Raw genomic sequence first — 27,261 nt, 5'->3', positions numbered from 1 at the left:
GCTGTCCCTCAGCTCTTCAGCTCAAGGCTAGCGCTCTACCACTTGAGCCACAGTGCCACTTCCGGCTTTTTTCTGTTTGCTTATGTGGTGCTGAGGAATCGAACCCAGGGCCTTGAGCATGCAAGGCAAGCGCTCTACCACTGAGCCACCTTCCCAGACCTAGAATACCCAGTATTTTGAACTTGTCTTCTTCCCTGCCTAGATTTTGGTGACAGATACAACAAACTGGTACTTACTTTGGTTAAGCAGGAACTTACATGGGTAAGCATTCACAGCTTTAGAACATCCGAATCCTGTAATGCAGTTCTAGTAAATTACATAACAGTCTAAAGATTCAGCTTTTAAGGGAAACAAATCTTTAACAGTTGTGACCCATAAAGGTCCCTTTTCCTATTTGAGTATATGTGTTAAACCAACCTATGTTTGTTGGTTCTGCTAATGTTGCAGTTTGCCCTAGCACCTTGATTGGTGTTTATACATACATACAATACAAACATGTATTTAAATTTGGTATCATGGTGTTAACAAATTTAATAGTTTCACAGACTTAATTTTTTTAAATTATGAATTAAAAATTTTAAAAATTATTATGAAGGTGATATACAGAGGGGTTTACAGTTACATAAGTCAGGTAAAGAGTACATTTCTTATAAGTACGGCGCGCTAACCGATTGCGCAATTGGAACTCCTAAAGAGTACATTTCATTGTGAACTTTCCCTCAGTCTCCCAGTTTTTCCCTCCCATCTTTCCTGGACCATTGAATTTTTTAGATGTACAATCAGAATTCACATTACAGTGCTTGTTTACAGTGTAACAGCTTTTTACCTGTACATCTACAGTTTGTCCTTATAAACTATTTAATGAAAAGAGTTGGATTATGAAAGTAATAAGATAATTAAGGAAAATATAGGTTGCAAAAATGGGGGGAGTCACTCATAACCCTGTCTTTTAAATAATAGCTAGGAATGTGGCTTAGTGATAGAGTGCTTGCCTAGCATGCTTGAAGTCCTGTGTTCCACTCCTCAGTACCACATAAACAGAAAAAACAGCAAGTGGCACTGTGGCTCAAGTGGTGGTTAACCTTGAGCAAAATAAGCTCAGGGACAGTGCCTAGGCCGTGAGTTGAAGCCTCAAGACTGCCAAAAACAAAACAAACCTCTCAAATTTTAGTATGATCTTAATTCCCTGGATGTACTGTCTTCCACCCCTGGAGTTTTCTTTCCTTCCTTTTCTTTCCCTCCTTCTCCTCTCTCTCTCACTTTCCTTCCTTTTTTTTTTTTTTTTTGATGATTCTGGGATTTTTTTTGTTTTGTTTTTTTTTTGGTTGGTCATGGGGCTTGAACTCTGGGCTTGGGTGCTGTCCCTGTGCTCTTCAGCTCAAGGCAAGTGCTCTATCGCTTGAGCCACAGCACCACTTCCAGTTTTCTGAGTGGTTTATTGGAGATAAGAGTCTCATGGACTTTCCTGCCCAGGCTGGCTTTGAACCATGAGCCTCATATCTCAGCCTCCTGAGTAGCTAGGATTACAGGCGTGAGCCACTGGCACCTGGCTCATGGTTCTGGGATTTGAACTCAGGGTCTCAAGCTTGCTAGGCAGATGCAGTGCCTTTTGATCTACACCCACAATTCTCTAATATAAATTAGGTCTAGAGTAGGATCTGAAGAGGGCATTTCTAAGAAATTTTAAGGTAATACTAATGCTCCTGATCCAGGGACCACAGTTAAAATCTTTTTTTTTTTTTTTTTTTTGTGCTGGTCCTGTGGCATCCAACAATAATCATTCGTCTTAATTAAGTTCTATCATATCAGTGTTTTTCCTGTTAGTCTATTAGTCTTTTCTCCCCAGAATACATTGTTTTCATAATGTTGGCCATTCTATATGTGCCTGAACTATTTTTGCTTAATTACATTTTTTTTTTTTTGGGGGTCTGGTTGTGGGGCCTGAACTCTGGGCCTGGGCGCTGTCCCTCAGCTCTTCAGCTCAAGGCTAACACTCTACCACTTGAGCCACAGTGCCACTTCTGGCTTTTTTCTTTTTGCTTATGTAGTGCTGAGGAATCGAACCCAGGGCCTCATGCATGCAAGGCAAGCACTCTACCACTTAGCCACCTTCCCAGCCCCTAATTACATTTTTTATTGTTGCTATAAAAGTGATGTACAGAGGGGTTACAGCTACATAAGTCAGGTATGGATTTTTTTTTTCGGTCAGTTGTGGGGTTTGAACTTGGGCCAAGCTTTTTTGCTCAAAGTCTCTACCACTCAAGGAGTCTATCACTTTGAGCCACAGCACCACTTCTAGTTTTCTGGTAGTTAATTGGAGATAAGAGTCTCATGGACTTAGCTGCCCAGCTTGGCTTTGAACTGTGATCCTTAGATCTCAGCCACCTGAGTAGCTAGGATATAGGCATGAGCCGCCAGCACCTGGTTAAGAGTACATTTCTTCTTGAACAATGATATCCCTTCCCTCACTTTTCCCAGTTTTTCCCTCCTGTCCCTACCCACAAGTTCATTTTCAGCATAGTGTCTAGTGAGTCTCACTGTTGCATTTTTCACTCTTCATCCCTCCATATCTGTGTCCCCCTTATCCTCCCAAAGACAGATATACAAGGCAAAACAACAACAACAAAAAAAAAACCCAAAAACCAGCAACAAAGAAAACCTCTTGTTTTCATTTCCTGAAGTTCATTTCAATAAGTATTGTTTTATATGATCAGATGCATATAGGCATTGTACCTTTGTGTTCTTCTCTTGAGAATATCCTTTGGGGCTGGGAATGTGGCTTAGTGGTATAGTGCTTGTCCAGCATGCATGAAGACCTGGGTTCAATTCCTCAGTACCACATAAACAGAGGCTCAGGGACAGTCCAGGCCCTGAGTTCAAGCCCCAGGACTGGCCAAAAAAAAAAAAAAAAGAGAGAGTCCTCTTTTGTTCTCATTGTGTGTGAATGTCTAGAGTGCTTTATTTATTTATTATTTATTTATTTTTGTTGGTCATAGGGCTTGAACTCTGGGCTTGGGCGCTGTCCTTGCTCTCTTCAGCTCAAGGAGAGTGCTCTACTGTTTGAGCCACAGCACCACTTCCGGTTTTCTAGTGGTTTATTAGAGATAAGAGTTTTATGGGCTTTCCTGTCCGGGCTGGCTGGCTGGCTTTGAACCGGGATTCTCAGGTGTCAGCCTCCTGAGTAGCTAGGATTATAGGCGTGAACTACCAGTGCCCAGCATAGAGTGCTTAATATTTTGCAACTGTTTTTTCTAGTTAAAAAGTTCCAACAATGCTGGATACTGTTGGCTCTGTAATCCTCGCTACTCAGGAGGCTGAGATCTGAGGATTGCAGTTCTAAGGCAGGCAAGCAAGAAAGTCTATGAGATTTATCTCTAACCACCAAAAACCTAGAAGTGGAGCTCAAGTGTTACAGCACTAGCCTTGAGCAAAAAGCTTAGGGACAGTGCCCAGACCCTGACTTTAAGCCCCAGGTCTGGAACACACATATACACACAAAAACTCAAGACAGAATTGGTTGTGGTGCTTCACACCTACAATTTCAGCACTTGAGAGGTGGAGACAGAATGATCACACAAGTTTGAGGCCAGTCTGTGCTATATTAAGAGGTATATCAAAAAACTAATGTCTCAGAGTCAGGTGTGCATGCCTGTGATCCTAGCTACCTAGGCTGAGATGGGAAGGATTGCAGTTTGAGACCAGTCAGGGTAAAACGATTGTGGAATCTCACCTCACTCAATGAAAAGCTGGGTACTGTTGCATGCACTATCATCCCAGCTAAGTGGGAAGTGTAAGTAGGGTTGTGGTCCAGACTTTGAAAGTAAAAAAATCAAATAGGCTAGAATGCCTACTTAGCAAGCATAAGACCCTGAGTTTACCTCTTCTTCCTCCCAAAAATTCAATAAACGAGAACAACAAAAAACTCAAAAATCACTGACTGGGCTGGGAATAAAGCTTAGTAGTAAAATGCTTACCTAGCAAGCATGAAGACTTGAGTTCCATTCCTTAGTACCACATAAACAGAAAAGGCCAGAAGTGGTACTGTGGCTCAAGTGGTAGAGTGCTAGCCTTCTAGCAAGAGAAGCTCAGGGACAGTGCCCAGGCCCTGAGTTTAAGACCCCACTGGCTGCAGCTCAGTGGTAGCGTGCTTTGTCTAGTATGCACAATGCCATAGCTCCTATAATATGCCATCCTACGTTGATTTTTTTTTTTTTTTACCATTTTTCTCTAATGAATAAAATTGAAATTAAAATCTTCTACAGAGCTGAGCGCCGGTGGCTCATGCCTGTAATCCTAACTACTCTGGAAGCAAGGTCTGAGGATTGCAGTTTGGAGCCAGCCTGGGCAGGAAAGTCCATGAGACTTTTTTTTTTTGGTCTATCGTGGAGCCTGAACTCTGGGCCTGGGCGCTGTCCCTCAGCTCTTCAGCTCAAGGCTAGCACTCTACCACTTGAGCCACAGCGCCAGTTCCAGGTTTTTTTTCTGCTTATGTGGTGCTGAGGAATCGAACCTAGGGCCTCATGCATGCAAGCCAAGCACTCTACCACTGAGCTACCTTCCCAGCCCCTCTGTGAGAAATTAACTCACCAGAAAACTACCAGAAAACTGGAAGTGGCGCTGTGGCTCAAGTGGTAGAGAACTAGTTTTGAGCTGAAGAGCTGAGGAACAGCACCCAGGCTGAGTTCAAGCCCAGGACTGACACACAGAAAAACTGGTCCTGGGACCAGTACAAAAAAAATTTAATAAAAAAATACATATATGGGGTATGTGCAGATTACAAGGACTAGTCACTGAATGAATCCTTACAGCATGTTCCAAAACTCTGTGTTAGATCCCTAGCACTGGAAAAAAAGATGTTAGGGCATACTTAACTGTCATTTTGTATTGTTATGCTGTCATTGTGTTGGGCTGTATTGTGTTTTAGTATCATTTTGGCCCTGAAACAGTCTGGCGTAGTGGTTAAAAAATGCTCTTGGGCTGGGAAGGTGGCTCAGTGGTAGAGTGCTTGCCTTGCATGCCTGAGGCCCTGGGTTCGATTCCTCAGCACCACATAAGCAAAAAGGAAAAAGCCAGAAGTGGCACTGTGGCTCAAGTGGTAGAGTGCTAGCCTTGAGCTGAAGAGCTGAGGGACAGTGCCCAGGCCCAGTGTTCAGGCCCCATGACCGGTCCCCCCCCCCCCAAAAAAAAAAAATGAGCTCTGATTTTTTTAAAATATTCATGCATTTTTGTTTATGATCATGGTGGGCCTCAAATTAGGCATACTTTTGTACTTGTCAGAGAGCCCACTATTAGTTGGTAGGTGAAATATGTCACATTTGTAAGTACGTAGATGTGACTGACTGCAAAATACTATAGAATTAGTATTTTGAATACTTCCCTCACTCCTCCCCTCCCCTCCCCTCTCTCTTCTTCAGGACCCAGGCTTCTTTTGCTCAAGGCAAGCACTCTACTACTTGAGTAACAGTGCCATTTCTGGCTTTTTCTGTTTATGTGGTACTGAGGAATGGAACCCAGGGCTTCATGCATGCTACCACTAAGCCACATTCCCAGCCCTAGATTTATAAGTTCTAATGTTACTGCACAATCATGTATGAAGTCTGCCACCATAATCAAGATACAGAACACATTCATCTTCTCCAAAAGCTGGTTTTATGTGTATATGCGCGTCTGCCTGTGTGTATGTGTATTAGTACTGGGATACTGGGGCTTGAACTCAGGGTTGGGGCACTGACCCTTAGATTTTTTTGCTCTACCACTTGAGCCTCAACCCTACTTCCAGCTTTTTCTGCTTATGGTATTTATGTGGTACTGAGGTATAGAACCTAGGGCCTCATGCATGCAAGGCAAGCACTCTACCCCTGAGCCACCTTCCCAGCCCCATAAAGAAGAGGAAATATTATTATTATTATTATTATTATTTTGTTGGTCGTGGGGCTTGAACTCTGGGCCTGGGCACTGTCCCTGCACTCTTCAGCTCAAGGCGAGCACTCTTAGCTGAAGGCAAGCGTTCTACCTCTTGAACCACAATACCACTTTGGCTTATTTTCTGAAATAGTATCTTGTAAACTTTTTGCTCAGGTTGGCCTTAAACTTCCAATTGTCTGGATCTCTCCCAAGTGGCAGAAAGTATAAGTGTGAATCACTGTACCCAGTTATGAATTAGTCTCTAGATATTGATGATGTTTGAGTTAAGCTGAAATAACTGGGTAAAGAGAAATAATTGGATCATATGTTAAATATGTTTAATTTTTTGTTTTGAGACGGGCCTTGAAATCTTGCCTTTCTCAGCTTCCCAAGTGTTGGTTTTACAGATATAGGCTACCATCCCCAGTCTTAAGTTTAATATATAGCTTGAATGTAACTTATTGATGATAGTCTTATTTGATACCCAAGTACAACTAACATTAAGCTGTTATTGCAGTTTTAAAGAAATCCCATTGAAAATATGCTCCTAAAGCCCTGATTCCTAGTTTAACTTTGTTATAGCTGGTTTTATAGATATTCTCTCTTTCCCTTTTGAAATTTGCAAAATAAAATTTTGTTTTATAATACTTTGACATGGCCTTTTAGGAATTCATAAATAACTTATCTTCTAATTTGCCAATAAGACTTTTTGTGTGTGTGCCAGTCTTAGAGCTTGAACTCAGGGCTTGGACGCTGTCCCTGAGTTTTTTTGTTGTTTTTTTTCTCAAGGCTAGTGCTCTACTACTTGAGCAACAGCTCCACTTCTGGCTTTTTGTGATTAATTGGAGATAAGAGTCTCATGGAGTTACTGGTCTGGGTTAGCTTCAAACTGAGACTCTGAGATCAGATCTCAACCTCCTGAGTAGGATTACCTGTGGGAGCCACTGTTGCCCAGCTAAGACTTTTCTTTAAAGGTAGGTGCATTTTTTGTTAAAAAATTGATATTTTTCTTTTAGCGTAATTTTTTTTAGTACTTCTTTTCTTCTCTTTTCTTTTTTTGGTGCTGTTCCTGTGGTTTGAACTCTGGGTTGGGGTGCTGTCTTTGAGCTTCTTTTGCTCAAGGCTAGTGCTCTGTCATTTTGTTGTTGTTATTTTTTTTGTCAATTGTGGATTCTGGACCTGGGCACTGTCTCTCAACTCTTCAGCTCAAGGCTAGCGCTCTACCACTTGAGACACAGCATCACTTCCAGCTTTTTCTGACTGTGTGGTGCTGAGGAATCGAACCAGGGCCCCATGAGTGCAAGGCAAACAAGCTACCACTGAGCACCTTCCCATCCCCCCCCCCCCCCCCGCACCTTTTTTTTTTTTGGTCAGTCCTGGGTCTTGAACTCTGGGCCTGGGCACTGCCCCTGAGCTCTTCAGCTAGTGTTCTGCTACATGAGCCACAGCGCTACTTCCAGTTTTCTGGTGGTTAATAGGAGATAAGAGTCTCATGGACTTTCCTGCCCAAACTGGCTTTGAACTGAGATCCTTAGATCTCAGCCTCCTGAGTATCTAGGATTATAGGTGTAAGTCATTGGTTCCTGGCTCTCTAATACTTCTAGTGATGTTTTATTACACTTTGCAAGTATTTGCACAGGACTTCGCTTTTCACAGAAATTTAAGTCAGGTAAAAGAAATCAACAGGAAAAAAACGAAGGAGTAACAGTGTTCGACAAGAAATGTACTCATTACCTTACTCATGTAACTGTAACCCCTCTGTATAGCATCTTTACAATAAAATAAAATTTAAAAATAAACAAAATTTTATTTTTAAAAAATAAGAAAGAAACCAAAAGTTTTATTAAAAAAAAAAAAAAAAAAGAAACAACTTGGCAGAAGTATTAGAGTGCTAGCCTTGAGCGAAAGCTCAGAGACATTGTCTAGGCCCTGAGATCAAGCCCTAGGACTGGCAACGAAAACCAACAGTAGCTCAGCAGAACTGGATTTTAAAAGTTAAGCTATCCTTTTCTGAAGCTGAAAAAAGTTTTTGGTAATAAGTATTTGAACATTTGTTTCTCTAGATGTGGTAGCACATACTTGTAATCTCAGCACTCAGGAGGTAAAGGCACAGTTCTAAGCCAATCTCAACTATATAGTAAGAACTTCTCTCTCTGTCTTTATGTGTGTCTCTCTGTCTCTGTTTCTCTCTCTCTCTCTCTGTCTCTCTCTCTCTCTCTCTCTCTCTCACACACACACACACACAAATAGGAAGCTGTGGCTGGGAATGTGGCTTAGTGGTAGAGTGCTTGCCTAGCATGCATGAGGCCCCAAGTTTGATTCCTTAGTATACTGTAAACAGAAAAGGCTGGAAGTTGCACTGTGACTCAAGTGGTAGAGCCACTAGCCTTGAGCAAAAGAAGTTCAGAGACAGTGCCCAGTCTCTGAGTTCAAGCCCCAGGCTGTTAAAAAAAAAAAACTGGCTTTTTTTTTTTTTTTCCTGGTTCTGGGGCTTGAACTTGGGGTCTGGGTACTGTCCCAGTTCAAGGCTAGTGCTCTCCCACTTGAGTCAGCTCTACTTCTCCCTCTTTTTATCTCCCTCTTTTTAGTAATTCATTAGAGATAAGAGTCACGGACTTTCCTGCCCAGACTGGCTACAAACTATGATCCTCAGGTATCAGTCTCTTGAGTATAGGTGTAAGCCACTGGTACCTGGCTTTTTTTTTTTAAGTGTGTATTTGTAGTATGTGTAGTCTAAGCCGACCTTAAACTCATAACCCACCTGCTCCTCAGCTACTTGGGTGTAATCATATCTTTCTCTCTCTGAGTAATTAATGTGATTTTTCTCCTATTTGAGATTTACTTACATTTGTACCTATCATGCTGTATTAGGAGGACTGTACTGGTAGTTCATACATACTGATTTCATTTCCTTCCTTTCCTTGCTTCTTCCTCGCTTCTTTCCTCACTCGATTTCTTTCTTTTCTTTTTTTGTTTCTTTTCTTTCTAATGGGGCCTGAACTCAGAGCCTGGGCACTGTCCCTAAATTCTTTTGTTCAAGGCTAGTGCTCTACCACTTTGAGCCACAGCTCTACTTCCGATTTTCTGGTGGCTAATTGAAGATAAGAGTCTCAGGGACTTCCCTGCCTGGGCTGACCTTGAACATCAATCCCTAGATCTCAGCCTTCTAAGTAGCTAGGATTACAGGTGTAAGCCTGTCTAATTTCATTTTCATATATGTTTTCAAGTCTGTATACTTGAAAACATATATGGGTTCTAACCCAGAGCCTTGAACATACCAGGCCTTTGCTTTACTACTGGACTATACCCTCAGCACCTTTATCTGCCACTTTGATTCCTAGGAGTTAAGCAAGACAGTCAAATTCACTGACAGACAAGTACTTTTAATCATACATACAAATAAATCTTTAGAGAGAAGTTATTTCCATATACTTTATATTATCTTATATTCAAGTTTAATTAAAAGTAATCACAAAGCCAAATCTTTTTCTCTAAGAGTTTTAAAAATATACTTGGTCCATTTTACTTTGTGCTGTTTAGCTGTTACATATAAAACTTGAACTTATGCTGAAAATATATAGTAGCTTACAACTTTGATATGTATACTCTGAATGGAAAAACAGCAAGCATGACCTAACTTTACCATAACTGTGTCAGTGAATCAGACACAGTAGAACTTGGCACATAATTTAGTTTTGTACATTCACTGTTTTTTGTTTTGAAACTGTAGACTAAAATTTTATATTCTCATGAGAACTCAGGGAAGAAACTCTAGGACTCTCCATCATCCAGTATCCCACAGTGTTCCCTTCAGATAAGGTAAAAGGGAGTGCCCCTATCTAGGAGAGCTTACTCCTTTTGCTCCTTTTGCTCCTTGTAACTGAAAGAATGACTAATGAAATGCCATGTCTAAGCTGGGGATGCAGCTCAGTGGTAGTGTTTGTGGGATTCCTAGCGCCTAAACAAAAACAGCTACAGTGTGTGTGTCTGTGGGGGGGGGGGGGGATTCCTAGCGCCTAAACAAAAACAGCTACAGTGTGTGTGTGTGTGTGTGTGTGTGTGTGTGTGTGTTGTTTGTTTTGGTCTTGTGACCTTACTGGTGCTTAAACACAGGGCCCTAAGCTCTTGGTCAGCTTTCTTTGCTCAGAGCTGCATACATTCCAGTCCCCCCCCCCCCTTTTTTTTTTGTCAGTTGTGGGGCCTGAACTCTGGGCCTGGGTGCTGTCCCTCAGCTCTTTAGCTCAAGGCTAACACTCTATCACTTGAGCCACAGCACCACTTCCAGCTCTTTCTGCTTATGTGGTGCTGAGGAATCCAACCCGGGCCTCATGCATACAAGGCAAGCACTCTACCACTAAGCCACATTCCCAGCCCTTACAGTAAGTCTTAATCGACAGAAATATATGATATTCTGTTTGCTTAATTGAATTTAGAATTTGAAATTGTCTTTTAAATAGAACTAGAAAATATATGTGACTTGTATGCTTTTTTTGCAGTGGGGCGGGGTGGAGCCTGTGGGGAGGTCATTTGTGGGGCTTGAACTGAGCTCTTTTGCTCAAGGCTAGCACTCTGTCACTTAGAGCCATAGTGCCACTTCTGGTTTTCTGATGATTAATTGGTGATTAATTAGATTTTCCTTCTTTGTGTGTGTGTGTGTGTGTGTGTGGGGGCGGTTGGTTTTGAATGGTGATCCTCAGATCTCAGCCTCCTAGGATTGTAGGCTTGAGTTACCAGTACCCGCTGGAAAATTTATATTATTAGAAAGAAAAAGAAACCAAGGCTAAAATAAGGAAACCACTTTTCATCTGTTACTTATAAAATCAGTTTTACTAGTTAGTAGTCAGTTTGTTATTTGAGAACTAGACTTAAAACATAGCCTAATGTCACAGTTAATTAGGTATATTTATGACTATAAGTGTTACAGTAAGCAGGGCACTGGAAGCTCATGCCTGTAATCCTACCTACTTAGGAGGCCGAGATCTGAGGATCATGGGTCAAAGCCAGCCTGGACAGGAAAGTCTGCGAGACTTTTTTTTAAATTTATTGTAAAGATGCTGTACAGAGGGGTTACAGTTACATGAGTAAGGGAATGAGGACATTTCTTGTCGGGCATTGTTACCCCTTCCCTTGTTGTTCTCCCACTATCCCTTCCCTCCCCCACCTCCCTTACTCTCCCCTCACCCCCACAAAGTTGTAAAGTTGAATTCTAGTATACTGTCTTGTGGGTATCATTGTTGCAATGGGTCATCCTGTGTCCTTATTTCAGAGTTTTGTTATTCTCCTTCCCCTCCACAAATAGACAAATATATACAAGATGCAGAGTACCAAAATCAAGTACAGTGACAGCAGGGGATATACCATAGGGGGAAGAACATACAAAGGAAACAAAAAGTCACATAGTACATTTAAAACAACAACAACAAGGAAAGGCCTCTTGTGTCCATATCTTGGGGTTCTTTCACTTAGCATCTTCTTATATGGTCGTATGTACATAGCTTTTGAGCTTTTTCTGCTCATCTGATAAAATTATCTTGGATGTATACTAGTTATTGCAAATGAGGGAAAACATGGGTCTTTGGGTCTGGCTTACTTCACTTAATATGATTTTTTTTCTTTTTTTGCCGGTCATGGGGCCTGAACTCTGGGCCTGGGTGCTGTCCCTCAGCTCTTCAGCTCAAGGTTAGTGCTTACCACTTGAGCCACAGCGCCACTTCCAGCTTTTTCTGCTTATGTGGTGCTGAGGAATCAAACCCAGGGCCTCATGCATGCAAGGCAAGCACTCTACTACTGAGCCACCTTCCCAGCACATGATTTCAGTTTGAAACATCACAGTAAGCCATACATCAATGGCTCATATCAGTAATACTAGCTACTCAAGAGGCCGAGATAGAGGATCAAGGTTGGACGTCAACCTGGGCAGAAATGTCTTACCTCCAATTAGCCAGGCATAATGACTCTGATCATTTAAAATACAAATTCCAGGATATAGAAACATGGGTTTTTGTTGTTGTTGTTGCTGTTTGTGGTGGTGGTAGTTGTGTTTTTTGTTTTTGTTTTTTTGCCAGTTCTGGGGCTTGAACTTAGGGCCTGGGCGCTGTCTCTGGGCTACTTTTTGCTCAAGGCTAGCACTCTACCATTTAACCCACAGCACCACTTCTGGCTTTGTGCCATTTGAGCCACATCTCCATTTCCAGCTTTTTAGTAGAGATATAAGTCTCACAGACTTTCTGCCTAGGCTGGCTTCTAACTAACCACTATTCTTAGATCTCAGCCTTTTGAGTAGCTTGGATTATAGTTTGAACCATTGGTGCTTGTCATACTTAGTAGTTTTTTGTTTTTTTTTTAATTTATTTTTTATTGTGAAAATACTGTACAGAGGGGTTACAATTACATGGGCAAGATAATGAGTACATTTCTTATCAAGCATTGTAGCCTCCTCCTTTGTTTCCCCTTCCCATCCCTTCCCAGCCTCCCCCTGCCCCCCCATACTTACTAGTTTGATATTAGAGTTTGTTAGCTCTTTACAATGTATATTTGATAATGTTTTGCATCTTATATTCTTGAGATGTTTGAATTGTATGAGCCCTGTCATTTTTTTTCAGTTCCTGTCAATAATTTTTAAAATGAAATAAGCCCTGTATATTTGTGAGAACTTTTGTCAAGATAGAATGGCAACATGTTATTCCTTACAGAATTTTATGTATTTGATAACTGAAATTTGTATTTTGCTTTTCAGAAGGTAAACTAAGGTATTCCCAAAATAGCAGGATAGTATCTTTTTGTTGTTGTTGTTGGTCAGGGGGCTTGAACTCTGGGCTTGGGCGCTGTCCCTGCCCTCTTCAGCTTAAGGTGAGCGCTCTACTACTTGAGTCACAGTGCCACTTCCGGTTTTCTAGTGGTTTATTGGAGCTAAGAGTCTCCTGGACTTTCCTCCCGGGCTAGCTTTGAGCCGTGATCCTCAGATCTCAGCCGCTAGCTAAGATTACGGCATGAGCCACCGGTGCCCAGCATGGATGGTATCTTGTTAAACATTTAAAACAGTTTAATATTTGAGCATTTAAATATTTTACCCTGTATCTTTGAGTCCTCTCCTGACTTTTTTTGGGGGGCGGGCTACTGGTTCTGGGGCTTGTGCTCAGTCAGGGCCAGTCATTCTTCCTACTGGCTTTTTTGGGCACTAAATGGAGATAAGAGTATCATGGACTTTCTTGTTTTGAATGTCTCTGAACTTCAGTCCTCCAGTCTCAGCTTCCTAACTAAGTAGCTAAGATCACTGGCATGAGCCACTGATGCCCTACTCTCCAGAGATACATAATTTTATTAAGTAGTTGTACAAAGAGGTTACAATTTCATAAGTCAGATTATAAACGCAGTACATTTTGATCACTGTCACCCCTTCCATTGTTCTCCCTCATTCCCTCTCTTAGCCCTACCCTTAAGTTATGTAGTTCATTTTTTACAGAATGTACGTTGAATACAATGACTGCATTTTACTCACTCTTCCTCCATTCATGTGCCCATTGTCCCTCCCCCCCAAAAAAAATCCCACATTTTCACTTAGAGTTACGTGTGTGTGTGTGTGTGCGCGCGCGCGTGTGCATGCGCGTGCGCGCATGCATACTTTCTGGGGCTTGAATTTAAGGCCTTGGTCACTGGGCTTAAGGATAGCACTCTACCACTTGGCCACAGCTCCACTTTAAGCTCTTTGGGTAGTTAATTGGAGATAAAGAGTCTCACCTACTTTCCTGCCCAAGCTGACTTCAAGCTTTGATCCTCAGATCTGAATAGCTAGGATTACAGGTGTGAGCCATCAGTGCCCAGCTCCTGGTATTCATTTTGATGAACAGTTCATTATATAGTTCAGAGGAAGTATATACACTTTTGGATTCCTCTTCTAAGAATATCATCCTCAGCAGTGTGTGTATATGCATAGAGCCCACTATTATAATGTATGTTTGTATTTTAGATCTAGCTTCCACATGAGAAAACACACGAACCATTTGTCTTTAGGAGCCTGACTTCAGTTAACATTTTCTTCAATGTTCATTCCCCTGCACATGACATAGTTTTCTTCCTAATAGATGAGTAAAATTCCATGTCTGATTATAACAGAGCTTTAATCTTATCAGAGGGTTTATTTTTAAGACACTGGCCTTGAAGTCATGATCCTCCTGCCTTAGCCAGTCAGGTGCTGGGATTATAGGTATGAACTACCATGCCCAATCCTATTTGTGACTTTTGTATGAAACCTATGTTTGATTGTGACTAAAGAGCACATTGTAGCCGGGCGCTGGTGGCTCACGCCTGTAATCCTAGCTACTCAGGAGGCTGAGATCTGAGAATCGCGGTTCAAAGCCAGCCCGGGCAGGAGAGACCGTGAGACTCCTATCTCCAATAAACCACCAGAAAACCGGAAGTGGTGCTGTAGCTCAAGTGGTAGAGCGCTCGCCTTGAGCTGAAGAGCTGAGGGACAGCGCCCAGGCCCAGAGTTCAAGCCCCACGACCGACAAAAAAAAAAAAAAAAAGCACATTGTTTCTGCTTTTTTAGAAACAAGATGGGGTATAAGGCCTCTTGATGTTTACCATAGGCTGTTTTCTTACACTGATTGTATAGAAGGGCAGAGTATACCTACCATGTACACTTCACTCCAGGCTGTGTGCATTGTCTGTATTGTGAATGGTAAGACATGAGAGGAAAAAGTGTATAAATAAGGTGTCAGCTAGGAGCACAAATTTTGGGGATTAATTTAGCTATTTTCTTGACAGATTTACTTTTCACATTTGGCTGATTTTTTTAATATATAGTAATAGTTTAAAGATGATGATATGTGGAATGAATTGCAAAAGCAGTCGTTAAGAACCTCATATCAGAGCTGGGAGCCAGTGGCTCACACCTGTAATCCTAGCTACGCAGAAGGCTGAGCTCTGAGGATCATGGTTCAAAGCCAGTCCAGGCAGAAAAGTCTGTGAGACTCTTTATCTCCAATAAACAACTAGAAAACTGGAAGTGGCTCGAGTCGTAGAGCGCTTGCTTTGATCTGAAGAGCTCAGGGACAGAGCCCAGGCCCAGAGTTCAAGTCCCACAACTGATCAAAAAAAAAAAAAAAGTTGGAAGAAAAAAAGCTAAAGCTAAACTACCTTTTCAAGGTTGTTAAAAAAGGGTAGAAATTGGTAATGCAAATACTTGACTAATTATGGATATAATAGCAATAAGCTCTCTAAGACTTTAGAGGACAATTCTGAATTCCTGAGGATACCTGGGATTTTGTGCAGTTTATAAGTCAAAAATATGTGTAATGACGCTTATAATCCTAGCTACCCAGGAGGCTGAGATCTGAGGATCATGGTGCAAAGCCACCGAGGGCAAGAAAGTTCATGAGACTCATCAGAAAACCGGAAGTGGCACTGTGGCTCAAGTGGTGGAGCACTAGCCTTGAGCTGAAGAGCTCAGGGACAGCGCCCAGGTCTAGAGTTCAAGCCCCATGACCACCACCACCAACAACAACAAAAGTATGTGTAACAAGCTATTTATTGACTTTGTAATCTTAATGGTGAATTTTTAGATCTTTGACTTTTAAAATGCCAGCATCTGTTTGTTACTTAGATGCTAACTCTCAGGCTTATGGCATTTAAGGCCATCTTATTGGCCTAAGGAATCTTGTCAAAAATTCAGCTAGTTCTGGTTCTTTTGTACCTTTACTTCCTTTGCTCACCTTACATTTGAGTGCCACTTTCAGTGAACAATACTCCTTTAAAAAAAAAATCATGCAAGTGACTCATACCTGTAACTCTACCTGTTTGGGAGCTTGAGATCCAGATGATGGTGGTTTGAGGCCAGGCAGAAAGGCCCCTAAGACTCTACTTCCAAAATAACCTGCAAAAAGCCAGATTGGAGGCATGGCTGAAATGGTAACAACTGTAGTGCAATAAGCAAAGCTGAGCAAGCATAAGGCTCAATTTAAATCCTAGTACTGGCTCCCCTCCCCCCCCCAAAAAAAGGTACTAAAATATATATATATTTTATATATATATATATATATTTTTTTTTTTTTTTGCCAGTCATGGGGCTTGAACTCTGGTCCTGTGCACTGTCCCTCAGCTCTTCAGCTCAAGGATAGCACGTTACCACTTGAACCACAGTGCCACTTATGGCCTTTTCTGTTTATGTGGTGCTGAGGAATCGAACCAAGGGCTTCCTGCATGCGGGGCAAGCACTCTACCACTGAGCCACCTTCATATATATGTATATATATATATATATATATTTTTTTTTGGTCTGGTCGTGGGGCCTGAACTCTGGGCCTGGGCGCTGTCCCTCAGCTCTTCAGCTCAAGGCTAGTGCTCTACCATTTGAGCCACAGCACCACTTCCCGCCTTTTTCTTTTTGCTTATGTGGTGCTGTGGAATCGAGCCCCAGGGCCTCAGGCATGCAAGGCAAGCGCTCTACCACTGAGCCACCTTCCCAGCCCCACCTAAAAATATTTTTATATATTAAACATTTTTTTTTTTTGGCTAGAATGTAGCTCAGCAGTAGAGTGGTTACCTAATAAAACCCAGGTTTCATTGTTTTGTTTTCAAACATACAATTAAATTACTTCTCCATTGCCCCTCTACTCCTGTTCTATTTTCTACCCAACACAACATGTTTTACTTTCATGTCATGCTTTTTTTTTTTTTTTTGGTCGGTCGTGGGGCTTGAATTCTGGGCCTGGGCGCTGTCCCTCAGCTCTTCAGCTTAAGGCAAGCACTCTACCACTTGAACCACAGGGTCACTTCTTTTTTTTTTCTGGTGGTTAATTGGAGATAAGAGTCTCATGGGCTTTCCTGTCCTGGCTGGCTTTGGCTACTCAGCCTCCTGAGTAGCTAGGATTACAGGCATGAGTCACCAGAACCTGGCCATCTTTTTTTTTTTTTTTGGTCTATCATGGGGCTTGAACTCAGGGCTTGGGCACTGTCCCTAAGCTTTTCACTGAAGGCTAGCACTCTGCCACTTTGAGCCATGACTTCACATTTGGTTTTCTTAGAGATAAGAATCTTCCTGCCAGGGCTAGATTTGACCTGTGATCCTCAGATCACAGCCTTAAATGCCATTTTCCAGTGGCTTCTGTTTTTTTTTTTTTTGTCAGTCATGCTTGAACTCTGGGCTTGGGTGCTGTCCCTCAGCTCTTGAGCTCAAGGCGAGTGCTCTACCACTTGAGCCACAGCCCCACTTCTGGTTTTCTAGTGGGTTTTTTGGAGACAAGAGTCTCACGGATTTTCATGCCCGGGCTGGTTTTGAACCAAGGTCCTCAGATCTCAGCCTCCTCAGTAGCTAGGATTATAGGCGTGAGCCACTGGCGCCGGCTTAGTGACTTCTGTTTTAAGATTGATTACTAGATTTTTTTGTTTGATTTGATTTTAGTGCTAGGAACTAAAGGTCTGTGCATGTGAACTAAGTATTTGCTTTACTATTGAGGTACATCTTCCGTCTGTCAGTATAGCTATTCTTGTTTGTGTGTGTGGTGTACATATATGCACTCATATGATTAAGGAGAATAATCAATTGAATCTTCTGACACAGGTTCTACCACAGGTGTTGTCTTCAGTCCTTTGAGGATATAGAATACATTTACAGAACTTTTTTTTTTGCTTGTTGTGCATCTGGGCCTGCGCACTGTCCCTCAGCTCTTCAGCTCAAGGCTAGCGCTCTACCACTTGAACCCCACAGCGTTGCTTCCAGCTTTTTCTGCTTATTTGATGCTGAGGAATGGAACCCAGGGTCTCATGCATGCATGAGCCACCTTCCCAGCCTGAGAACTTGTTTTGTAGAAATATTAATTCCTGGGCTGGGAAGGTGGCTCAGTGGTAGAGTGCTTGCCTAGCATGCACTTTGATTCCTCAGCACCACATGAGCAGAAAAAGCTGGAAGTGGTGCTGTGGCCCAAGTGGTAGAGCGCAAGCCTTGAGCTGAAGAGCTGAGGGACAGTTCCCAGGCCCAGAGTTCAGGCCCCATGACCGACAAAGACAAAAGAAAAAGAAAAAAGAAAAAAAGAAATATTCCTTATTTGCCTTTTTTTTTTTTTGCCATCTGTGGTAGGCTAAATTCTTAGCACACCAGAACCAGTTAATAGTCACTTGGCTTTCTACCACCACATGCTGTCAGTTTACAAAATGTGATTGTCATCAGGTAGGTAGTGGCAGGAGTATCTTGAGGTTGAAGCTAACCCCTGGTTGTGACATAACTCAAGTAATAGAGTGCTTACTAGGCATAAGGCTGTGGACTTAATCTTTAGTATGGGGTTCCATTGCAGATCTGGAACTCCACTGAAGCATGTTTTGGATAAAGGAACAATGACAATGACCCTTTGGATTTTTTTTTAATATTCTGTATGATGAAATGGAAAACACTTTGCTGTACATTGAAAGTATGGTGATGGTTTCTTAAGAAAGCTTTGTAGGATTTTGAGTTGCCATCTCAACTGTCTGGTTTGTTTGAACTAATTGTATTTGAAAGTATGACTCAAAGATTGGTTATTCAGATGTGTATTTGTCAATATTTTTTCAAAATTGAATTAACTGAGCTTGTCACTGCTAGGAAAACTAGTAGTTGATATTGCCAGTGAAGAACTAGAGCTTTTAAGCAAAAATTAGACTTCTAGAAAATTGTATCTGCCATCATGTGCTTGACATTTCCTAATTCTTATTGACATTTCTGGCATGATTTTTTGATGTTGTATGATGAAATGTGTCAACATTGGGAAGATCTGTATGAGCTAGTGAAATAGTATTTTCCAAATGATCTCTGCATTATAGCAAGTCATGCTTGGGAAAAAGACCACTCAAAGTGCAAAGTGGACTAGTGGATTTTAGTGTATAATCATGAAAAACTCCTTTTAGATTCTATATTGAATTGGCCTTTGAAATGATTACTTGTCATTTCAGTATAATATCAGTAAAGAATATACAGAATTACCTGCATATTATTTCTTTTGTTTTCTGACTATATTCAAAACATTTTGTCTGATCAAATGCAGATGCACATATGAGAATCCAGTTTTCTTCTGTAAGTCATACATTAAAGAAGTTTTCAAAAGTCATTTTTTTAATGTTAGTCTTACTAAATAGTTTTTGCTTTGGATATTATAGTATTTTCTCATTTTTTTTTTTTTTTTGGCAGCTTGATCTCAAAATGGTTTTACATTTACTGGATAAAGTGATCTGATTGAGCCTGTTTTGTTCTTTTGTTGTTGTTGTTCTTTTTGTTTTTAAGACAGGGTTTTTTTGCCCTGGAGAGTCTGTAATATGATCTTCCTATTTCAGACTTCTCACCATGTCTATATCTAGGATGACACACATGTGACACCTCACTCAGCTTTTCTATTAAGATGAGGCTGGGGGGCTGGGAAGGTGGCTCAGTGGTAGAGCGCTTGCCTTGCATGCCTGAGGCCCTGGGTTCGATTCCTCAGCACCACATAAGCAAAAAGAAAAAAGCCGGAAGTGGTGCTGTGGCTCAAGTGGTAGATTGCTAGCCTTGAGCTGAAGAGCTGAGGGACAGCGCCCAGGCTCAGAGTTCAGGCCCCACGACTGGACCCAAAAAAATTCATTTGTATTAGTAGGCATAAGGTTTATTATTACTTTTACATGAATTTTCAAAAATGGTAAATATTGGGGTTAGGAAAGTGGCTTAGGTAGAGTGCTTGCCTTCCATGTATGAGGCCCTGGGTTCCATTCCTCAGCACCACACAAACAGAAAAAAACTGGAAGTGGTGCTGTTGCTCAAGTGGTAGAGTGCTTGCCTTTAGCTGAAGAGCTGAGGGACAATGCCCAGACCTAGAGTTCAAGCCCCAAAACCGACAAAAAAAAAAAAAAGAAAAAGAAAAAAAACCCAAATGATAAATATTGATAATAACCCACAGAGTAAAAAGATTCTTTGAAGTCCTTACTTTTAAAGCATATAAAGAATGCTGAAACTAATTATTTTCATTATTTTTGTTTTTTGCTTGCCAGTACTGGGGCTTGAACTCAGGGCCTGAGCATTGTTCTCGAGCTTCTTTTGCTCACTTCTGTCCTTTTCTGTTTATGTGGTACTGAGGAGTCAAACCCAGGGCTTCATGCATGCTAGGCAAGCACTCTACCACTAACACATACACATTGAAAGAAAACTATTACGTGCTGGTGGCTCATACCTGTCTAGTTACTCATAATACTGAGACCTGAGGATTGCAGTCCAAAGCCAGCTCAGGCAGGAAAGTCCATGAGATTCTTATCTCCAATTAGCCACCAGAACACTGGAAGTAGAGCTTTGGCTCAAATTAGTAGAGCACTAGCCTCAGCAAAAAGAGCCCAGGAGCCGGGCGCTGGTGGCTCACGCCTGTAATCCTAGCTACTCAGGAGGCTGAGATCTGAGGATCGCGGTTCAAAGCCAGCCCGGGCAGGAGAGACCGTGAGACTCCTATCTCCAATAAACCACCAGAAAACCGGAAGTGGCGCTGTAGCTCAAGTGGTAGAGCGCTCGCCTTGAGCTGAAGAGCTGAGGGACAACGCCCAGGCCCAGAGTTCAAGCCCCACAACCGACAAAAAAAAAAAAAAAGAGCCCAGGGACAGTGCCCAGGCCCTGAGTTCAAGCCCTGCAACCAACAGAAAAAAGAAAAGGAAAATTGTCACATTCTGATAAAAGTCTAGGATATGCTTTAATTGTTCCCAGCATAGTGTCTGGCAGATTAGTAAGTTCTTTAATAAATTATATGAATCACATTGAATCTAATTATACAATAGGTTATGAAAATATACATTGAGCCTAGAAGAAAAATTGGTGTTATGTGAAGATGGCAAGCATATTTATTTTAGTAAACAATGCCAGGTTTACATCATATTTTCTAAATTCTAAGACAAGGCTTTTCCATGTTTTAACATCTTTGAACTAGAGATGTCTTAAAATTGGTGGTGAGTCACTTTAATGTGACTTTTTTCTTCCTTGGTGTGTCATAAAATAATGATGTGTTGTACACATCATATAAAATAGGGTAGTGTCACTTTTTGTGTGGAGAGAAACATTGGATTCCAGTTTGGTCCCTTAGCTACAGGGGATGCTGCATTAACTGTTTTTCTTAGCAGGCACAAAAGACCTTGGGCAGTTTACAATGAGCCTATTCTTTGACTGTTCCATTTATTCCAAGCTAGGATATTAGACTTAAATGCTAGAATATAGGTTTTTAAAATAAAACATAGGCAGGAAGATCAAGAGTTTGAGACCAGCATGGGGATTACTCACTGAATCCGTCTCAAAAAAAAAGTAAATAGATTCGACCAATACTGTATGAATAAATAGTTCTCTGTGTGTGTGTGAGAGTGCGCGCGTGTGCGTGTGCGCGTGTGCGCACACGCGCGCATATACTTTGGGCTTTTGGGGTGCTTAATTGGAGATAAGAGTTACTGGTTTTTCCTACTGGGCAGACTTCAAACCATGATTATCAGATCTTATTCTCCTGAGAAGCTAGGACTACAGGCATGAGTCTGGCAGCATATTCTTTAATCATAGATTTAAAACAGAAATCAGGCATTGGAAAAATAGGGAAGTATGTGTGTGCTTGGGTGTTGGGGTTTGGACTCAGGGTCTTGTGCTATCTTTTTGCTTTTGTGCTCAAGGCTGACACTGCCACTTTGCTGGTTAGTTGGAGAGAAGATCTTTCATCTTTGTCAGAGCTGACTTCAAACTTCAGTTCCCAGATCTCAACCTCCTGAGTAGTTAGGATTATAGGCATGAGCCACCAGTATCCAGCAAATTAAATCTTTTTTGAAGTACTAGGGTTTAAACTCAAGGCAGTAAGCTTGCTAGGCAGAAGCTCTACCACTTGAGCCACAAATGCTGAAGTTGACTGTCTTTCAAGGGAAGGCTTCCTGGAAGAAACTGTCATAAAAACAGGAGGTAAATAAGCAAGAGTGGGAGGTAGTAGGTGACTTTGCTTGACTAAAGTAGTCAAGTAAATGAGTCACTGCAAGTAGATTGCAGTATGTGACCAAGATTGTGTGAGGTGCTGTTAAAGTGATTAAGCAGAGCTTCCTTCTCCCCCGCCCCCCCCACCCACCCATTTGGAGATATTTGGGACCTGAAAGGCCACATTCAACAGAGGAGGACTCTTGGAGAATGTACCCACAAAACTTGATTATGGGTTGGCAGGGTTTTGGTGGGTAGAAGAGAATAAATGGATTATGGTCTGTTTCTCATGTAATGAGAATGATTAGGTTAATATTTTGAAATGTATACCCTTTTTCAAATAGTGTTCCTTTTGAGGGTGTGGGGTGTGTGCCCATCATGGGGCTTGAATCCAGGGCCTGGGCATGGTTCCTGAGCAAAATACTCAAGGCTAGAGTTCTACTACTTGAGCCACAGCACCACTTGAGCCACAGTTCCACCCTGGATTTTGGTGATTAAGAGTCTAATGGACTTTACTGCCCTAGCTGGCTTTAAACCTCTATCCTCAGTCAGCTTCCTGAGTAGTTAGGATTGCAGGTGTGAGCAGCACCCAGCAGATAGTGCTGCATTTGAAGAAGTACAATATAGTAGAATGACCATAGGTTTTAGTCATAAGGTTGTATCTGTTCTTCTTTGGTTTCCTCATCAAAAGCACCTAAAAAACAGCAAACACACACACACACACACAGAGAAAATAACCTATAATTTGCTTTGATGTTTGTGTGGGATAGTATGTGTGAATGCATTTAGCATGCAAGTATTCAGTGAATAGCTCAGTTAGTGCTGCTAATAGTTCAGAAATAAGGTTTATCCTTATGGACCAGATTCCTTCTGTCTACTTAGTTAGATATTGTATATATATTAAAGGGTTTCTGTCCTGCCATCACATTAGTATTAAGCAAGGCAAAGAGATAAAATCATTAGTTGGGGCTGGGAAGGTGGCTCAGTGGTAGAGTGTTTGCCTTGCATGCATGAGGCCCTGGGTTCTACTCCTCGGCACCACATAAGCAGAAAAAACTGGAAATGGCTCTGTGGCTCAAGTGATAGAGTGCTAGCCTTGAGCTGAAGAGCTGAGGGACAGCACCCAGGCCCAGAGTTCAAGCCCCACGACTGGGCCAAAAAAAAAAAAAAAAGAAATGTCAGCCTCAACTCTAGCTGCAACAGAGGCTTGAGACAAGACTTTCACCTGCGCTGAATTAAATCAGGGGAATATGGATACTCAGTTAGTTGGATAATAGCAATGTCTGCCATAGTCAATGTTAGACTTAATTCTCTTTCCTTTTGTTCACACATTTGAGAAAATTACCGTAGAATCTCCTTTGCCGTGTGTGTGCATGCATGCGTGCATGCATGCATATGTGTGTGTGTGTGTGTGTGTGGTGAGGCTTGAACTCTGGGCCTGTGCACTGTCCCTGAGCTCAAAGTGAGCACTCTACCACTTGAGCCACAGCACCACTTCTGGTGGTTAATTGAAGATAAGAGTCTCACAGAGTTTCCTGCCCAGGCTGGCTTTGAACCAAGATCCTCAGATCTCAGTCTCCTGAATAGCTAGGATTAATAGGTATGAGCCACCGGTGCTGGGCACCTTTGAACTTTATTCATAAAATGTACATGTTACCTTTATTCCAGACATACTAGGTTCTGCTTTGCTGAGGGACTGAAACTTCTTTTCATTTCCATAAATATTGTTTTATATGATTAGATGTACATAGGTGTGATGTCTTTTGTGTTCCTCTCCTAATTTTTTTTTTTTTTTGGTGGTTCTGAGGTTTGAATTCAGGGCCTCATGCTTGCCCAGCTGTTGCTGTACTATTTCAACCATGACCCTAGTCCTCCTAATTTTGTCAGTCATGGGGCTTGAACTCTGGGCCTGGGCACTGTCCCTCAGCTCTTGAGCTCCAGGCAAGTACTCTACCAGCCCCGCCACTTCCAGTTTTTTCTGGTGGTTAATTGGAGATAAGAGTGTCACAGGCTTTCCTGCTGGGGCTGGTTTTGAACCTCAATCCTCAGGTCTCAGCCTGCTGAATAGCTAGTATTACAGGTGTAAGCCACTAGCACCCAGCCCTCTTAATTTTTTAAAAAGTAAAATTATGTACTCTCAAGACCAGATACTAGTGGCTCATGCCTGTAATTCTACCTACTGAGATCCTGAGATCTGAGGATTGTGGTTTGAAGCCAGCCTATGCAGGAAAGCTGTAAGACTGACCTCTAATTAACCACTAAAAAAAAAAAACACAGGGAGGGCTTGGAAAGTGGCTCAGTGGTAGAGTGCTTGCCTGGCATGAATGAGGCCCTGGGTTCCATTCCTCAGCACCACATAAGCAGAAAAAGCCAGAAGTGGAGCTGTGGCTCAAGTGGTAGAGTGCTAGCCTTGAGCTGAAGAGCTTAGGGACAGTGCCTAGGCCCAGAGTTCAAGCCCCACTACTGACAAAAACAAACAATACAGGGAGAGCACCCACGCCTGAATTCACTGATCCACCCAAAAAATTATATATTTTTTTTGGGGGGGGGGCGTCATGAGGATTGAACTCAGAGCCTGGCAGCTGTGTCTGAGCTTTTACACTCAATGGTTATACTCTACCACTTTGGGCCAGAGGGTCACTTGTGGTCTTCTGATGGTAACTGGAGTCTCATGGATTTTCCTGCCCCACTTTGCTTTGAACTGTGATTCTCATATCTCAGCCTCCTGAGTAGCTAGGATTACAGGCTTGAGCCACAAGCACCTGGTTGAAATACGTACTGTTGAGCATTAAAGAAGAGGAGGCTAATACACTTTTTCATTTTTAGTTTGTTTTAATTTGTATTTTTACATATGGATTCAGAGCATCTAATTTGAGAGTTTGGTTGTGGTTGGAGGTGGGTAGAGGAGAGGCTCAGAGGTGGCTAGGAAGATGGCCTGCCTGGGAGACTTAGCATGCTCTCTGCTCAAGGACCTGGAGACCTGGGCTTTCTCTTCCTTCTTGGGTGTCAGTCCTTACCTATCAGATAAGATAAGATTGTAAGATTTGTGGCTCATGCTTGTAATCCTAGCTGCTCAGGAGGCTGAGATCTGAGGATCACGGTTCAAAGCCAGCCCGGGCAGGAAAGTCCATGAAGACTCTTATCTCCAATAAACCACTAGAAAACCGGAAGTAGTGCCGTGGCTCAAGTGGTAGAGCACTAGCCTTGAGCTGAAGAGTACACAGACAGTGCTCAACCCCAGAGTTCAAGCCCCACGACCGACAAAAAAAAAAGATTGTAAGATTTTTCCAACCTGAATATTTTTACCTGCAGACATTTTTCATAAAACTTTTACTTTATGTATAAAGTAAAAAATTGTGAGCCGGGCGCTGGTGGCTCACGCCTGTAATCCTAGCTACTCAGGAGGCTGAGATCTGAGGATTGCGGTTCAAAGCCAGCCCGGGCAGGAGAGACCGTGAGACTCCTATCTCCAATAAACCACCAGAAAACCGGAAGTGGCGCTGTAGCTCAAGTGGTAGAGCGCTCGCCTTGAGCTGAAGAGCTGAGGGACAGCGCCCAGGCCCAGAGTTCAAGCACCACGACCAACAAAAAAAGAAAAAAAAAAAATTGTGATAGCCATGTGGGTATCTAGTATTACCTTTTAGGGAATAGAGAACTGGAAATTTTATCTTCACAGGTAAATATTGTCAGTAAAAATAAATTCTACAGTTTATTACTTTCTTGGTGTGAATTTTTACCAGGACTTTAGAAATCCAAAGTATAAAACTCTTGATTGTCTTCATTTCTGATTTTAAACCATGGCAATAAAATGTTGCTACATATGTACAAACCTGTGTTAATGTTATGTTTGAATAGTTAAAACCTCTTTCGCCAGCAATAAAGAGATGCTAGAAATAGATTCCTGGAAATAAGATGAAGTATTGAGTCAGTATATTAGGAAATGCCAGCAATGTTGACTGATCACTTGCTTACTTAAGAATTTAAATGTACCTGTAATCTTAGATACTCAGGAGGCTGAGATTTGAGGATCGCAGTTCAAATCCAGCCTGGGCAAGCAAGTCTGTGAGACTCTTATCTCCAGTTAACCACCAAAGAACCAGAAGTGGTACTGTGGCTCAAGTGGTAGAGTTCTAACCTTGAGCTGAAGAGCTGAGGGACAGCACCCAGGCCCAGAGTTCAAACCCCATGACCTAACAAAAAAAAAGAAGAATTTAAATGCTAGCTGGATGCTGGTGGCTCACACCTGTAATTCCAGCTACTCAGGAGGCTGAGATCTGAGGCTCATGGTTTAAAGCCAGCCCAGGCAGTAAAGTTTGTGAGACTCTGATCTCAGAAAAAGCCGAAAGTGGCGCTGTGGCGTAATTGGTAGAGTGCTAACCTTGAGCACAGAGAGACTCAGGGATAGAACCCAGGCTCTGAATTCAAGCCCCAGAACTTGGGGCTGGTGGGAGAGGGGAGAGAGAAGGGAAGAATTTAAATGCTTCAATTTTTTAAAAAAATAACTTTGGCCTAACCTGAATAAAGAAGTTGGCAACGCTTGGAATGTGGCTTAGTGCTTAGCATGCATGAAGCCCTGAGTCCAATTCCTCAGTACCACATAAACAGAAAAGGCCAGAAGTGATGCTGTGGTTCAAGTGGTAGAGGCCCTGGACTGGCAGGAAAAAAAAAAAGTTGCCAGTAGTATATGGGTTGGAACTGAGGGAAAATACTTATGATCCTCACTTCGTGGGGACTAGCTTGGTGAAAAATGACTTCTGATTCTATTCTGTGCCATGAGCAAATCTATGTCCCAGGAGAAGGAGATTGATGGGCTCTTCATGTATTCAGTTTTGATTTTCACATAGAATACATCTAAAAAGCAGTATGGTTTGTAGATGGGATGTAGCCCTTGTTAGAATTCTTTGAAATAGTTGTATAACTTTTTCTTTCTCATTTTGATTCTGTGATCTCTTAGCATTATATGAACAATAGATTTTAGAATGCTTCTGAGAATCAACAGGGTTACAGGTGTAAGCGAGCCACCAGTGCTCTGCTCTATTACACTCTTACCTCCAATTTACTAGCAAAAAGCTGGAAATGGAGGTGTGGCTCATGTGGTAGAGCACCAGCAATGAGTGAGAAAGCCTGCAGCATCAACTTCTTCCAGCCTGCCTGTGTCTGGAAGCTATCCTTTGTGTTTATACTTTGCTCTTACCAATCATACAACCCTTTACACTGTCTCATGCTGCTTCTTAGTTTTTAGTTGTACAACTGATGGTCTTCATAGGAATACCTGTGTATAGGGGTGGTAATTTTAAATTTTTATGAGTTTTAAGATTGTTTTCCATGAGACTAGAATGGATAGTTGGCCAGCTGTGTGTGTGGCAGGGGTGGAGTGGGGTAATGTTTGTAGATCATAATATGAGAGAATTCTTTGGGCTCCTTTCCATTACTAGCATTCTTGA

General features: G+C 42.0%; 1 protein-coding gene and 1 non-coding gene across 3 annotated transcripts in view; both read left to right on the top strand.

The window, feature by feature from the left end:
* Positions 1-27,261, top strand: part of Ube2h (ubiquitin conjugating enzyme E2 H) — a 94,644-nt gene that overhangs the window by 5,575 nt on the left and 61,808 nt on the right. The gene's annotated exons all lie outside the window — the stretch shown is intronic.
* On the top strand, positions 14,471-14,595 carry LOC122121905. The gene has a single exon (XR_006150057.1). It is a non-coding gene; the product is annotated as a small nucleolar RNA SNORA51 (small nucleolar RNA).

Source organism: Dipodomys spectabilis, unplaced genomic scaffold (genome assembly GCF_019054845.1).
Source record: "Dipodomys spectabilis isolate Male_0828 unplaced genomic scaffold, ASM1905484v1 ptg000197l, whole genome shotgun sequence".
Lineage (NCBI taxonomy): Eukaryota > Metazoa > Chordata > Mammalia > Rodentia > Heteromyidae > Dipodomys > Dipodomys spectabilis.
Note: the sequence above shows the minus strand (reverse complement) of the source record. Positions and strands in the feature narration are given on the sequence as shown.